Source organism: Leiobunum rupestre, chromosome 10, assembly GCF_980474605.1.
Source record: "Leiobunum rupestre chromosome 10, qqLeiRupe1.1.hap1, whole genome shotgun sequence".
Lineage (NCBI taxonomy): Eukaryota > Metazoa > Arthropoda > Arachnida > Opiliones > Sclerosomatidae > Leiobunum > Leiobunum rupestre.
The window spans coordinates 30,819,171-30,832,165 of record NC_143393.1 but is presented as its reverse complement, the minus strand read 5'-3'; the positions used below and the strand labels follow the sequence as shown (position 1 = coordinate 30,832,165).

General features: G+C 36.8%; 1 long non-coding RNA gene across 1 annotated transcript; it reads right to left on the bottom strand.

The window, feature by feature from the left end:
* Positions 1–11,899: 11,899 nt before the first annotated feature.
* LOC149925369 (uncharacterized) lies at positions 11,900–12,659 on the bottom strand. Its single transcript, XR_016477097.1, has 3 exons — positions 12,638–12,659; positions 12,214–12,318; positions 11,900–12,127 (listed from the first exon to the last, which is right to left on the bottom strand). It is a non-coding gene; the product is annotated as an uncharacterized LOC149925369 (long non-coding RNA).
* Between the last annotated feature and the right edge of the window lie 336 nt (positions 12,660–12,995).

The window sequence follows — 12,995 nt, the reverse complement described above, 5'->3', positions numbered from 1 at the left end:
AGCCTTGGACTATTTTGGCGAACTAAGAAAACGATATCGTCCTTGGTATTCGACGCCATACTTTAATTGACAATGTTTTAAATACCGGTAGTTCGTTTTCCGCTACTTCAAGTGTAGTTTATCTTCCACATCGAGAAATAAAAATAATACTTGGTAAATTACTGATTAATGCCGGGAGTAGTGGCGTACTCCTGTAATCCCAAGCGTCTGGGAGGCAGAGTTTGTGGATGGCCGTGTGAGGACGACCACCAATCCCCCAACGGGTGGTCGGAATACATCCGCCACGGGTGTCCCTAACCCTGTCCCCACGTATCCCCCCGTTGGCGTGGCCGTTACACATATCTCGCCCTGATTAATCCGGTGGACGGGCGGACCGCATTTGTCCCCCCCCCCGTCTCACTCACGCCTCAAAATCTTAGCCGGGATCGCGGTCTTCTCAGACCCACTTAGCCCTTGTATCTTCCTTGAATAAAAAAAAATTACTGATTAATTCTGGTATCTAGTCACGTGACGCTGGAATCAAAACTCATTTAGAAATACCTAAAACAAAAATGTCTATAGTGACAATTCCAGGAGGGGGGGGGGGGCAATTAGGTCTTAGTAAAATCGAGAAAAACCCGTGAAACTAAATTGCGGCGGCGAACGAGTACAATTTTTTACGCACTGTGCAACAGTCTATTCGTAACATATCCCAACGCGATCCCCGTGGTTTTTTTTTCTGTATTCATAGTATAGTAAAATCAGTATAAATGCAATACAGAACAGATAGACTAATCGTTCCACGTGCATTTGACTATAAAACATATAATTAAAAAAAGTATATGGTAGCTTCTGGGGGCACAAGAAATTTTCACTTTTGTCTCAGACTAAAGGTATCAATCAGTAAGAATCAATTTAGAAATAAACACCTCGGGGTGGCGCTAGCAACATCAAGGGACGTGGACTGACGAAAAATGGTATAACGTCCATCAAAAAAGGAAACAATAAAGCTAAAACATTATAAAACGATAGTCGGACGAATAGGTCTTCGTGCTAAAACGAAATGCGCGAAACTCGGTCCGAGTTTTGCACATTTGTTTGCTCGAAGACCTATCGGTTAAACAAAGTCGGATAACAATTTGTTCCTCTTTTCAAACTGGGTTCAATACGCGCTACAATATGGTCGTAACCGTTACAATTACTTTTAGTCAGTTATGACATTAACATACCATTAACTCTATCAATTGAACTCACGAGGCAAGTGGGTTCTGTGGGATAGTAAAGTTCGTAAGAGACTAATCTGGGTCGAGAGAAGTATAAACACTACGCCCATCGGTGGGATACCAAAGGAAGAATGACCTTAAATGCCATCTCTCCCTAAAATGTAGGGGGTAAGTCGAGATTGACTTCTACGCGGCGCTCGCGGCTCCCTACCTGATAACAAGAACCAAGCATCTCAATATCAGTTACTTTTGAAAGAATTTCGAAATAAGAATCCTCAAATGAGTTTACATTAGAATGACTCAATACGTCACTTTTAATATCAATTTAAACCATCTTTTTGTACACATCCATTATTAGATTATCATTGTTATTATTCTAGATTTAAAACTCGTTTCTCTCAAATAAAGGTATTTAGATTCGCTTGAGTCTCGCTCTAAAATTGTCTTAACTGTAGATAGGATATTTCGAAAATTGCGCTGTTGCTAGTCCGAGTAAATGACGTATAACAATATTATGAATTAATGTATAATTGATATATATCGCGGGCAGTTACCGCCATAACAATGGAGGTTTCTGCACTGTTGTTGTAATACCGTCTTGTGACTGTTAAATTTGTACGTTACAAGCTCGCGCCCAATATATGTTGCTATTTCATAATCCAACCCGAAATAAGTGCTCGCGCCGTACCCAATTACCTGCCCGTGAAGTTTTGTGGGGTTCTAGCCCACGCCTGAAATATCCCGCGGGCGTAACACCGTATGCCAACATACGCTTGTTTTCATGAATCAGTGAACCTGCCCGTGCCCGCTTTTATTTTGTCTGACAGGGAGTCCACCCGCCCGTTTTTTTCAAAACGCAAGGCTTTTTAAATATCTGCCTGCATAACCTTATTCGACCCGTGGGTCTTGATGGATTTCGGGCGGCCCGCTCATCTCTAGGAGGGATAGGGATTTACGGTAAATTTTTACTTATCACTTGAATCTCTTCGTGGCTGCTCTTCGGCTACGGGATTCCGGATTACGCAAGGCACACGCACACGCGTTTTCTTGGAGGGGTTCGAGGGGGACCTTTTGTTTCGCGATGTCAGTTCCAACTGCCTATTCGTCTAGTTTTACGACGCGGATGCCCGGATTACGGTAACTAACGAGCCGGATTATGGTCCGAATGTCCGGATGACGACGACGAACTTCTTACAAGTTGGCATAGGAACTTCGGATTTCGATCTAAAACTTCTGGTTAGGCGATCGAATTGGTCTCTTTAATCTGGTTTTCTTCTCTCGGAACTGGTAGACAATTGGTGATCAACAGGCGGGTGGAGGATTGAGAAGACATTACGGTTCCCGGATTCATGGCCATTTGGTCAACTTTTCGGTTCACAATTCAACCTAAGCTATGACGTTTTCAGGCGAGATGGTACCCAAAGAAGCTGTGGAACATAATCTTTAAAGACTCTGACATCATGTTTTATTTCGATTCATCACGTCATCTATAAATAAATCTAATCTAATCTAATAAAAACTATTGAACTTTATTGATGCATACAGTTGCCATCGCGTGGCTAGGAGAGATTATATCATCCGGGACTAACAGATACATATGTTCCCAAGGAGTAATATATATTTACAAATAGAACAGGCACCGTAAAAAAAACCATAACGTCGTCAGAGAACCGTTGTAGAGTATTATAATTAAACGACTTTTACTCAATTTAGTGGGGTTTAACCTAAATTTTATATTCCATATAAAATATATTGTAAAAAAATTACCATAATTAAAGATATTGTCAAATTTCAAAACGAGCCAATCAACATGAGGGTACATTTATGTCCCACCTTTTGAGTCAAAATGTAGCTTAAGTATCTTGTTTTAATTTCGACGCTAACAACTTCTGTTGAAAAAAGAGCTAGTACACGTTGAACCGACACTTGCTTTAAAAGCGCGTTCAGAATCTAAGTATTTTAAAGGTCAATTAATTTTTCCATATAGTTTGTCGATCTCTTTATTCTTTTCAATTTACTGAATGCCCTGTAAACTTCAAAACTGCTGGATTATGAGCAGACACTTTGCGTTTTATAATCACAAATCGTCCGCTTCGCAGAAAAAATCCAGCAGTTAACGAATGTCTTGCGTATGTCGCTATGTGACTCCAAGTTATTTTGCAAAGGCTCATTTCCTTTTACAAAACAGCAAAAGTTGCTTTGGTGATCCAATAGACCACGTTTTCTGGTAGGTGAATGATTTTTGTACGAACACTTTTTGAGCCATTCAAATTGAGTGATTTCGTGATGTCACTTTTAAACCTTTGTCCCGTCGGCTGCTTAGAATAAAAATAAGTTAACAAGAAATTTAAATGTACAACATATTAAAAAAAAAAACAAGCCATTACCAGGTACGTTTAAAATAATGAAATAAGATGTACGAAATAAAGGATCCTAAGAATTTTGAACAAATCTATCACTAAAAACAAATTTCGAAAACTATAATCGCAAATGAGGGATACATGTACGACTGTAGGTGTTTCTATAAAACAAAACAATAAAAATTAGAAAAAAAAATTTATCGGCACCACGAGCGCCAGTTATTCAAGTGCTTTACTTTGCACGTAAGTTTTGTACGCGGTTCTCGCGACTGCAGAGCGTGCTATCTAACTTCAAGAGCTACAGCTATAAGTGACGTAAACAAAACTTTGTCACATGTCCTCCTGTATTTTATAGAAACACCTATTGCGTTTTGGCAATATCAGTGGACTTCTCTCGGATGCACTCGTTTTCTCTTATAAATAATTTTAGTTAGTTTGTTCGACAAGATTGTCAGGAGTTCAAGGTCATATAGTCTTCGACAGCAAAAATTTAAGGATGACGGTCGCTTCTCTGTCTCGACCCCGCCGTGTCAAAGAAATTAATAAGCAAATGTTATTTGTTACTTTCGCTATCAAAAGGCTTACAATTTTGCGTTTTGAAGTTCCTTCGGAAAACATTTTTATGGCGAGGGAAAAGTCTATCGTAACTTGTAAAATATGCATCATCAACATTATACGACCTATTGGTACGAGCTATTTGTAAGTTTTTAAATTTCTTCAGATTTGTTTAGGGTTTAGATTTTTTTTTCCTATTTCATTATGGACTTATTCGCGTTTTTTATCATCCTTTGTAATGCAGTTCATAGCCGTGGTGCTTTTAACTTAACCCTCTCTGGGATATCCAAAAATTATTCAGCCAAGAAACATTTAAATGCAAAAGTCGTCTGCTATTTCCTCATCTAGTTGACGAGTATTAAGGTAGATGGCACTATTTTATCTAACCTCAAAGATAATTTGAAGAAATCAAATACAGTACCTAAAAATTACCCGCAACTGTAAATAACATAAAACGAACGTTTATAGGGAATTCAACCTGAAACGCGTTCATTACCGAAACCTGGGCAATTTTGTGGATTACCTCCACAACAGTGCAGTGATGTCAAAAACCATAGTAGGGGGGGGGGAATGAAATACTATAGGTTATATCCCCTTTAAATTCATAAATAGGTTTTCTTCATTTCAAACTAATAAAGAGTTATAATGATAAACCTGAATAGCAAAACAAAAATATTTGGGGTGTTATAATTGTCTTATTTATTAGTCTCGGAACTAATTTATTACTTAACTAGCTTAAATGTTCCCAAAATATTTTCCAACATGTTTATTTAGATGCACTTGAATGTAGGACACGATGTTAAACGAAACCAGGACTGTTTGAAGACCTGTAATTGCACGTCAACCTGAATTATTTTTGTATTTGATGGACGTAATTTTTCGAGTTTGAAGAACGTCAGATCTATAAGGACGACATCGATTTATAATCGATATGTCAACTCGCTTAAATGGGAAAGTTTTGAAACCAAAATATTGAATAAATTTTATTCATACGACCAGAAACAAGCGAACGATGAAACGTTTCATTCTTTTATGCGTTGTTCTGCCCTGTATCGCAGGTATTATTACTTTATTATATTTGGACTAGTTAAATATTTAAACTGTTTTGAATCCGTTGATATAATTACTTTTTAATTTTTCTAACTTAATCCATTCGGTTTAACGCTGGTACTGCTTTTATACAAATAGTTTTAATTTTTTTCCCCTACAAAATTAACCTTTACAAATTTTTCGCGTGGTTCAATAATTCAAACATAGTTTGCAGTGGCGTCGCGAGTATTTTCATTTTGGGGGAAACATTTTCAGCATAGGGAGCTGTCATCCTACAAGTTTATATTAAATTTTTGCGGCCAATAATATAAACTTAAAGTTAATATCATTTGCAAACGGCATTGAAAGCCAGTTCGTTAAATCTTAACGACATGAAATTTTCATTAGCTTCCATTGCTTTAACGAAATATTTTGGGAAACCTGCAGTTAAAATGGGGAAAATTTTACTTACAGCTGTTTTACCTTAATCAATTTGTCATTTAAATTATTTTTTTCCCTATCGTTAGTATAAAAACATAAACAAATCCTCAATTTTCCATGATAACGTTTTCATCATAGAGTCTACGTTAAGGAAAATCTGTAGTTTTTAGATTTTTCAATTTTTACTAAAAATCCGGCCGATATTTTGCAAATGTCAGAACCAAGAATCCATATCTCTACTTGGAATGCTTATCGGGGCAGATTTTCGTATCGATGTGGCCGACGGTTTTTTGACGTCACTATGTTAACTTAACCAACAACTACGTAAGAGGGGAGCGCGTGTTGAGGGTACATTTTTTTGTAGGCGGGGCCAAAGCGATAAGCCACGATAAGCATTCCAAGTAGAGATATGGATTCCTGTCAGAACTCTTTCACATTCAACTGTAGCGCGAGTGAAAATTCAACCTCAAATATTTTTTGCAATTAAAATACTTTAGGGATCCCATCAAACAACAGAAGATGGCGTAGAGATGGTGATAGTTGTTCGGATAATTGCACCGCTATGGACTCAGCATCTACTGCATCCGAAGCAACCTCCCCCGTAGACCCTCCCGCCGACCCTGGTGCCGGTGGTACGTCAAGTTGCCCTGCGGAATGTCCGGGTTCTATTTCAATAAGCTGCGGACCAAATCCTGCAGGAGTCATTAATGAGCTACGAGGCCTTCTAAATCAAATTAAACCAAGTCTGGTGATGGTACTCAACAATGTTTTGTCGTAAGTAATCTAATTGTTGGGTTAGGTTACATTAGATAAAGTTGGGCTAGGTTAGGCTACATTAGATAAAGTTGGGTTAGGTTAGGCTACATTAGATAAAGTTGGGTTAGGTTAGGCTACTTTGGGTTAGATTTGTAAAGTTAAAAGGAACCACCTATGGACTGCATTGCAAAGGATGATAAAATTAGCGAATAAGTAGATTAGTTCATTATAAAAGGGATAATAAAGCTAAAAACTATACAAATTTGAAGAAATTTAAAAAAAACTTACTAATAGCTCGTACCGATAGGTCTTCGAGCAAACCAAAAGACGCTAAACTCGGACCAAATAGATCTTCGAGTGAAAACCTAAATTAAATTAAATAAAATAGCCAGAAATTCCAACGGTAGACCGGTTTCGTCCTATTTCTGACTCGTCAGTACCGTGCGGGAAATCTGGCTCGCGACTATAACACCGAAAAGAGAAACTAAGCCTAAACATTAAAAATTTCAAAACGACTTGCATAGCAACGGAAAGCCGAATAGGGGGAGAGTGGTGGAGATTAGTATATACGCAATGTTAAGTTAAAATTAGCGAATAAGTAGATTAGTCCATTATAAAAGGGATTATAAAGCTAAAACATATACAAATTTGAAGAAATTTAAAAAAAACTTACTGATAGCTCGTACCAGGAGACATTACTAGGAGTTCACAGCCGGGCGCTTTCCCCAACGCGCGCTGTCAACAAAAGACGCGTCTTTCCCTTTTCTAACTTTTACCCCCAAACCGTGGTATCTCCAGTCTCGGAGACGGACCCAAGATGAAATATTTTAGCGTTCTCTAGTGAGGATTGTGGGAACTACCACTGAAGAAAAAAACAGTTCTGACTGGGTTGTAGAGCCGCCTCACGTGAGCCCGCGAAAAGGGTTTTTTTCTCCCAGAGGGCGCAATGTTGATAGTGCAGTATCTCACGCGACGGCTGAGAAAAAAAGAGAACACTAGAGAGAAAATTCGAGGGGTGGGTAGAAAGCGGGAATTATTGGGAAAAACGGGATTTGTGTTCACGACACCGGGGCCCATTCACCGCGGCAACCGCTGTCAACTGCTAGTCATGTCTCCTGCTCGTACCGATAGGTCTTCGAGCAAACCTAAAGACACTAAACTCGGACCAAATTAGATTAAATAAAAAATGCTTTTATCAAAGCAGTTGAAAGGTTGAATTAAGGGGGAGTAGTTGAGATCTATGAAGGCGCAGATATTGAAAATGTTTTAGGTTTAAAGAGTTTTGTTTTTGGAATTTTCAAAAGCTAAATATATTTCTAAAATAATTTCCATCGATTTTCCTCACCTTTTATATATTTTAAAACCTTTCCCTTAAATTTGAGCCTTGAAACTGTAACAGTGAACTGAGAAATTTTTTAATTGTAAATGAGTACGCGAGTTTAGTTCTGAATTTTTTCTATTCTAATCGAAATATTTAAACCAATTTAAAAGGGCAACGCAAGCTTTGTGGCAAAAAAAGAAAAAGCACCGTGCTTTTTAACCCCCTACACCCCCCTCGGTACTAGCGAGACCACGCAGAGTTTACCGTAAATTTCGCACTTTGCATACATAGTCACACAAATGCCAGTTCACTTGCGTTGCCCTTTAAAATCTTACGCATTTAGCCGTGGATAAATTAATAGGGCTGTATGACCAAAATCTAGACAGAAAAAGACAAAAATACGAGGTAGGCTACATTGCTTGATAGTTGATACGGCACCATATTTTTCAAATGAAAAGCTTATTTCTGGGCTTCTGGCATTGATTTTCAATCCGATAGACGTCTGCTACATAGAAATCTCATAGGTAACTAGAATGCTGCCGCCTACGGCCGAGCTTGACGCCAGTTCGCCTTGAACCTTCAGCCAATGAGAGGCCGTAGAGTGGTTCCGCCAAGGAGGATAATAATCCTCCTTGGTTCCGTTACTATAGCGGGAGATAGGTGACGTCATTCTCTCCGGTGACATTAAATTATTGGCAGAACCGCTCTTTGAGCTCTGATTGGCTGAGATCTGGCGTCGTCTGCCACGGCGTTTGGGCCATTTGCCAGTTACACGGCAGCATTCTAGTTACCTATGAGATTTCTATGGTCTGCTACGTTGTTCACGGTTGTTGTAACTAGCTCGTGCTTTTTTATTTTGCAAATTAGTACTCGTAATGAGTTATAACCTAATGAATTTACTTTTTTATGTTAAATTAAAAATGTTGTATGAATATAAAAGAAATTAAACGGTTAAAGGAGTTGGCAACGTTTTATGTTAGCTAATTATCTTGATGAATTTAATTGATGTTATATATCTCATATACTTATTTCTATCTATCATAGTCTGCATTTTTAAACTTTTCGTTTAAAGTAGAATCATTAACCTCATTAATCCATGGTAGAATTACACATAACAACACGGAGCTTTATACAGTTTTGGCATGCTTAATGAAAATCTGAAGCTCCACACAAGTCGAGTAAGCGCTGGTAGTAAAAAAAGAGACTTAAGAGTTACATTAAAACGCCATGTTTCTTTCAAGAAAGGCCTATTAGAATTTATTGTTATTGGAAGAAAAACAATGACTTATCTTTTCTAAGCCACAGGGAAAGACACACGGCTCTCTTTGCACTTGCAGGCTCTCTTTGCACTTGCAGGCTCTCTATAGGAAGAGAATGTCATCTGTTGATTGTGAAAATAGAAGCTATAGTTAGTAGTTACATCAAAATTTTCTCTGTTAACTTGAAAACCGTCACTCTTGATTAAAATTATTGCAAATCTCTTTTATTTATGACTTTTTCTAGTTCAGTTTCTGTTATATATGTATTTATACAGTGATTTCAGTGTCACTTCTTGACGTCACCCATGCTTTTTGAGTTAAACTACTCTATATGTGTATATAGAAGATAAATGCTGTCATTTTACACGTAATCCTTCACAATTAAAAATTTTCTCAGTTTACTGTTACAGTTTCAAGGCTCAAATTTAAGGGAAGGGTTTTAAAATATATAAAAGGTGAGGAAAATCGATGGAAATTATTTTAGAAATATATTTCGCTTTTGAAAATTCCAAAAACAAAACTCTTTAAACCTAAAACATTTTCAATATCTGCGCCTTCATAGATCTCAACTACTCCCCCTTAATTCAACCTTTCAACTGCTTTGATAAAAGCATTTTTTATTTAATAGCTGTCCCTTGCTCTGCCTCACTGGGCAAATTTTGCCTAAAATTAATGTTTGTAAAAGAAAGCCGTAAGTTGGAAAATAAAAAGTTGAATTTATAAAAATATTTTAAATACAACAGATCAATACTTTGCTGTAGGATATTTTACTATATTATTGGATGTAATTAACGGTTTTTAAAATAGTTTTAAATATGTTATACTAAACAATGTATAATTGTTTTATGTCAAATTGACTTCTAAAAAGAAATGTACGATAATTTTTTGGCCTAGATACGATAATTTCAGATCTGGCAACGCTGTTTCTTAAACCTACATTGTCTACCCAGCAAACACAAAATCGTCCTTTGGACATCCGATTGACGTCACACTCGGATCTTTCCTTCGTCCGTAGGACGCCCCAAAATCCGCGGTTGACGTCGGTCGGCAGCATAGAAATCTCATAGGTAACTAGAATGCTGCCGCCTGCGGCCGAGCTTGGCGTTTTGAACCTTCAGCCAATGAGAGGCCGTAGAGTGGTTCCGCCAAGGAGGATAATAATCCTCTTTGGTTCCGCTACTATCGCGGGAGATAGGTGACGTCATTCTCTCTGGTGACATAAAATGCTTGGCAGAACCACTCTTTGAGCTCTGATTGGCTGAGATCTGACTATCATCTGCCACGGCGTTTGGTCCATTTGCCAGTTACACGGCAGCATTCTAGTTACCTGTGAGATTTCTATGGTCGGCAGTGATGGTTAGTCGAGGAAAATTTCCCAGATCTAGGAAAATTTTTTACCCTAAAAATCCAAAAAGGGAAAAGGGAAATCAGGCTAAAAATTTGCGAAATCTAAGGAAATTCCACGTAGGGTGATTTTAAAGTGAAGTTACTAATCTAAATAATCACAATATTTAAAATAATTGATTTAATTTTATGAAAATTAAGAGAGTAATTTTAGTAAGAAAGCTTAATGTTTTCTATTAACCTGGCACCCCTGCAATTTGGCTTTCCACTTTTTCGTTTATTATCGAGGACTCGTCTTCCCCTCGGAATGGTGACTGTGGTCGCGTGCAGTGTGATAAATTATATAACAATTATAATTAGGCCTAATCTAATAATTTCTAGTTTCTAGTCATCTAACTCTGTTGATTAAACTAATGGGGAAAAGTAAAAAAATCGTTATTTCGTGTAATAACGTACTGTTTTTCAGCTAATTATTCTATTACATATAAAGCAATGACATGTATTTAGATAAATAGAAAATTATAAATATATAAATTATAGTTTAATATTGGTTACCTAGAAGGCGCTATGTGTTAAATATCACTTTCTGAAAGCTAACAATGAAACTTGGGAAAATTTTGGTCAAAAAGGGAAGTTTTAAGTCCCTGTGAGGGAAATTTCAATTTTGGCGACTTGACATCACTGTCGGTCGGACGTTAGCACACCCACGGCCAACTTTGATTTCGCGCTGCCGCGCAATAGCGGCCATAACAAAATTTTCAAATCCCATGTAAATAAGCGAAAGAAAATTGTCCCGCTAGGGCGCTACGTCTCCTCACAAAATATGTAAATTTTATTACAGGCAAAGGCGGGGGACTCGAATTAAATCCGGAAAAAACGTTTTCTCTCGTAATAACATAATTTTTTCGGAAAAAACACGTTGGCATAAATGAAATGAAAATGACATGTTTTAGAATTATGTTCGGGTAAAATTGCCAGATAAACTAAACTAATTAAAGGAAATGTTTTTTAGTCAAAGAGGGGAGAATTTCATATAAAGAGACGCGTAATTGATACAAGGCGCCATTTTTGAAAATCGGGCTTAGAAACGTCTCGGTAATTTTTGATTTATTGTTATTAATAATAAAACGTATATAAATATGAAACCATACCGTCTTGTACCTCAAATACAAAAAATATGACAGATTTGTCTTTTCACGAGTTCCCAAGCAATGAAAATCTTCGGTTATTATGGTTAAAAATCATTAAATGAAAAGATTTACAAATGAGTGAAAATGGTAAAGATGTAATCTACATTTCAAGGACGACGATTATATTTCAGGTTTGTATCTTTATTTAAAAAAATATTTATCAGTCATGTTGAAAGTGCTAGTGCAAGTTCTTCAGGAAAAAATATTTCTGAGGTGGCTGAAGATGAAATCGAAAAAGAAATTGTAGAAATATAAAAACTCAATAAAAGTCACCATAAATAACTTGCAATCAAAAATTTGGCGTCAAAACCTAAAATTACAGGTTAATTAAAGGTTACGAATTTTCAAGGAAAAATGGTTTCCTCAAGCTCCAATCAAAGATGGCACTGAATAGATACGTTGGAAAAATTAATGGTGAAACGGAAGTTACAAAAGCCATCTCCTTGGTGTGATACAAGACCTTCTAAATTGTCCGACAATCAAATTCCTGAAGACTATAAAAATATTTTAGATGCCCTTTTGATCACTCCTGAAACTCAATGTTCTACTTTAAAATTAGCCTGTGAAGCATACTTAGCTGGGTATGTTTTGACTTTTGAGGGAATTACAAAAGAAGAAATTTTGTGGCTGCTGCGTTGTAAACATTTCCCAGCCATGTCACAGCTCTCCACTATTGGATTTGATTAAAAACCAAGATAGAGGAAATCTTAAATATCCAAGTCGTGCATTCATATTAATTGTATCAAGAATAGTCACCTTTGTGCAACATTTGCGGGTCTCAAGGTGTTTACGATGAACTTGAGAAATGCATTTTGCCAAAGCACGAACTCTGTCCACTATTTTATAGTTGTGATCCAGAACCTGCCAAATTAATTGCAGGAATAGTCTGTCAGAAAATAGTCCCTCCGGTTATGGATAACATAACGCGCACAATTTCTGCTAAGCATGAAAAAGTAAAAGAGCTTGTATATAAGCCAATATCTAGAAAAGAATACAAACTTCAGTAACATTTACTTTGTTATTCAAAGATTCACTTTACAACTATACTAAAAATATATCTATTTAATATCAAGAATAATTATCAACAACATTATTTTAAAGATGTAGGTAAATAATTACCTAATTTAAAATATTTGAATTATTGGTTTTATAAAAAATACTATTCATAATTACGCATTACCGTGATAAGGTGTTGACCACATCTGCCGGCGCAGAGCCGGAGATACACATTTTTTATTTTTATTGTCGTAGAATATAAATAGAGTATTAAAAATATTTCAAAGCTAAATTATAATTTAAATATAACTAAAATATTAATTTACTCTTTCGTTAATAAAATAAAAATATAAAACCTGGGAAAAAACGACTTTTTCTTTGAAGAATAACAGCTGATTGCACTGGAAGGCGGCAATAAAAAGAGAAAATATGTGAGGAGTTCTAGCGCTACTTCTCCCTGGCGGGAAAAATCTTATTTGGCAAAAACACGGCGATTGTTATGGCCGCTATAGCGCGGCAGCGCGAAATCAAAATTGGCCGTG